Source organism: Coturnix japonica, unplaced genomic scaffold (assembly GCF_054131305.1).
Source record: "Coturnix japonica strain WE unplaced genomic scaffold, WE-NBRP24 Scf061, whole genome shotgun sequence".
Taxonomy (NCBI): Eukaryota; Metazoa; Chordata; class Aves; order Galliformes; family Phasianidae; genus Coturnix; species Coturnix japonica.
The window spans coordinates 137,030-140,894 of NW_028188964.1; the positions used below are offsets into that span (position 1 = coordinate 137,030).

The 3,865-nt window shown below is 56.4% G+C and overlaps 1 pseudogene; it reads right to left on the bottom strand.

Annotated features, from left to right (window-relative positions):
* Positions 1 to 1,210: 1,210 nt before the first annotated feature.
* On the bottom strand, positions 1,211 to 2,985 carry LOC146751778 (uncharacterized; annotated as a pseudogene).
* Positions 2,986 to 3,865: the final 880 nt, after the last annotated feature.

Sequence of the window (3,865 nt, forward strand, 5' to 3'; positions counted from 1 at the left end):
AGAACAAGAGAAGAATCTTTTCTTTCAAGGTCTCAGTATAGAAGTGAAGTAGTTTGTTGTTATTTCAAGGTTTCAGTATATAAGTGAAGTAGTTTGTAGTTATTTCAAGGCCTCAGTCTACAAGTGAAGCAGTAGCAGAGGAGAGGCTTTGTTATGGGCATGGGAAGAGCCCCGGCACAACAAGTGCTTCCAAAGGCTTGCAAAAGGGACCCCGCGGGAGTCGGCCATGTTGGAGAGCAGAGGGTGGGCAGGAAAGCTCTTTCTTCCCATGACTTGCAGGCAGCCCAGCCTCCCCCATTGCACTTGCCATACCTGAACGTGGAAGGTCTGTGCAATATCTCCACCCACGTCATAAACATACAGTCCCAGGAGAGTTTCCCTTTCGTCCTCATCCACTCCCTCAAAGACAAGAGATGATGGCGGTCACACTTAGGCAGGCCGTGCCATAAAGAACACACTGAGGCCAAAGGTGGGAGCCCTTCCAACCCTCCCTGTGCTCTGGTAGGATTGGAGCACAACGGAGGGTGAACCTGAGTCAGGGCACGTGGAGCAATTGCTCCCAGCTGCTCGGCCACAAAGAGCAGCAGAGGCCTTTGGAGACATGGAACCAGCCGAGGGATTTGGTGCCCTCAGGCAGGATGCCGTGCTCTGCAGCAGCCCACCACTGAAATTTGGGAGCTCCCAACTGTATGGGGTTGTATGGGGCTCTGTTGGGTGTCTACCATGTGGCTCTATGGTGCTCTATGAGCTCTTGTGTGGCTCTATGGGGTCTTACAGGGCTCTATGTGGCAGTTATGGGGCTCTGTTGGGTGTCTGTAGGGCCCTTATGGGGCCCTGTTGGGTGTCTATGGTGCGCCATGAGGCTCTTTGGATCTCTATGAGCTTCTTGTGCAGCTCTATGGGGTCTTATGGAGCATTATGGGGCTCTCTGGGGTGTCTGTGGGGGCTCTATAGGGCTTTTTGGGGTGTCTGTGGTGGTCTATGGGGTCTTATGTTTTGGTTATGGTGTTCTGTTGGTTGTCTCTGGGGCTCTATAGGATTTCAATGGGCTCTTATGGGGCTCTATGGCAAAGCTTTTTCCTCGGGGGCCTCCAGAAGCAGCAGCAGGCAGAGACTTACCAAGATGGCAAAGTCTCGGGGGCACTGCTGACACCCCCAGAGGGAGACACCGCCTTGGAGACGTGCCACAGGGCCACAGGCTGTGGGCCAGATGTTCTCCGGCAGCTGGATGACAACATGGCCCTGCGAACTTTGGAATGCCCAGCAGTTTCCAACAGAAATATCAGGCTGAAATGAGAGAGATGCGTCCATCAGCGGTGAGGCAAAGAGTCGCCAGAGCTGGATGCTGGGCAAGGAGCTTGCAGTTGTGCAATGGCCAAGTTGAGCACAGTGAGCACAAAGACAGGAGATGGGTGTGAGCAGGGAGTCCTACCCAAGAACTGCACTCCAGAGAAACAGCAAAGATGGACTTTGGGCTCTGCCTGATCCCAGTATTGCCAGCCCTGTGTCTGCTGTAGAACAGCCTTGACAGGCAGTCAGATCGTGCCCTGAGCCAGCCAGGCTCTGCAGAGCTCCAGTTGCAGCTGGTCTGGAGAATGGCCCTTCCAGCTAAGAAGTCTGAAGCACAAGTCTCTTGGCAGGGGCCGCATCCAGCCTCCAAGCCAAGCCCAGTAGGCTTCTGGCTGGGGCCCAGCCAGGGGGAATTCATGGCTCTGCACAGAGCACCCTGATCCCAGCTTTACCGTGCAGACAGCACCAGCATCAGCTCTCAGTGTGGGGAGCAAAGTAGCTCCAAGACACAGGGGAGGCTGAGCCTGAGAGCCAGGTGTGGGGCAGGCGGCCAGAGCACAGAGGTGTCCCTGTAAAGGGCTGGAAGGAAACAGGAGGGAGCATTATCATTACCTCTCTCTTCAGACCGTAGATCCCATTCTCCTCCAGGACATCAAACAATGATTCTACAATGAGCTCCTTCCTGACTGACAGCTGAGTACTTTTCAGGTTTGGTTCTGGCCAGACCAGTGAGTTCCTGAAGGCAAAGCAAAGCAAGTCTTGTTCAGCAATGTCCACCCCGCAGGTCAGAGTTTCAGTGCCACGAGGTGAAGGATTCCGGGGGGTTGTGCCCTTCCTTATCCCCCGGCCCCTTTTGTTCCTTTGCTTTGCCAAGGGCTGCCTTCACCATATAGATGGGAAAGGCTGGAGCCCTGGGCACAAGGTGAAGGCGTGCATGGAGCACACAGCCAGCCGAGGCCAAGCTACAGAGCCAGGTGCATGGCAAGGAAGTGTTCTTACCCCAGAGACAGGAGCTCATGCACAGGTCCTGCTGACACCACCTGGAAGAGAAAAGCATTTGATGGGAGGAAGCACCAGGAGCACGGCCAGAGCTTCCAAAGGAGCTTCCCAGGGAGCCGCTGGCAGAATTTCCTGCTGCTTCCCAGCACTTTGCAGAGGACCGCTGCCCAAAGTTGGGCCCTTCAGCCCTCCACGTGCTGCAGAGCATCTGCTGCTTCTCCGCTTGCTTTCCCATCCCTCCAGACGCCACAGTGTCACGGACGAGCCAAAGGCCCCTTCTTCCCATGTGCTGTTGCCTTCAGCCTGAGCTCCGTGTTGGGCACTGGGAAGATGCTGCCACACCAAAGCCCGTCCTGCTGCCAAGGCAGCCCCCAGCCTGGCTCAGGAGCCCACAGAGTCTCAGCAGCGATGGGCCCATGGCCAAACTCCTCCTGTCCCCATGGAGGCTCAAGGGCAGAGCTTTGTCTTCTGTCGCACGCTGTGGCACTGACCTGCAGGACATTTCCCCAGGCTCCCAATATCCAGAGGAAGGCTCCAGCTGTGGGAGATATCAGTCAGGAGAGACCATTAGTTTGCCAGAGTGCTCGGAGCCCTGCAGCCCATTTCCCTCCTCCCAACCCAGTGGGGACATGCTGTGTGGGACAGTCCCGCTCCTTGGCTGTGCTGGGATGGCTTTGGGTGGGGAACACTCACCAGAAAGGACCACTAGAAGCAGGACGGGAGTCCCTCTTCCCCTCTCTTGAGCGACATGTTGCCTAAGGGAGAGATCAGATGGTGGTTATCACAGCCCAGCGTGGGGACACGGTCTCCTGGGATCCTTTTAGCAGACAGCTGCCACCGGGTTCCTCTGCCCAGCAGAGTTGTGAGTCCCAGGGGGCCCTTTAGCAAGAGCTGGCCAGTGCCACAGCACCCATGGGACGCATGAGAGTGAGGGGCTCTGCAGTGCTAAGGTGGGCAGCGGCCTGGCCCCGTTCTGGCCCTCCCGAGAGCAGGAACAGGGCTGTGCCCACGGAAAGGGAGTTTGGCTGCCTGGCTGGAGAAAGCCCGGCAGCACACAGTGATTCTGGCTTCCCCTCCCCACATTCTGGGCCTGCTGCACCCACCTGCCCAGCTGGGCTGGCATTTTGGCTCCTTCACTCCTCGCACAGACACAGAGAACGGCTTGCTCTCCTCCCAGGAACACAAGCACCTCTCCACTTGCCTGCTCTGCACTCCTCGCGGGACTGCAGTGCTGCACAGTTCCCCATGGGGCTCTACACAACACAGCCAGGGACAGAAATGGGGCTGTTTCTGCCCTTCTTATCACCCGGCCCCTCCCACCGTCTGTCAGGGGCAGTAACCCACAGGAACCATAGAGAACCAAAAGAACATCATAGAGAGTCATAGAGCCACATAAGAACGATAGGGAGCAATAGAGACCCACGGGGAGCCAAGGGGAACAAATACAGACCCATATGGGACCTGAGGTCGCCCTCTTAACGGTTTCACGCCCTCTTGAACTCTCTCTTCAAAGTTCTTTTCAAATTTCCCCTACGGTACTTGTTGGCTATCGGTCTCATGCCGGTATTTAGCCTTA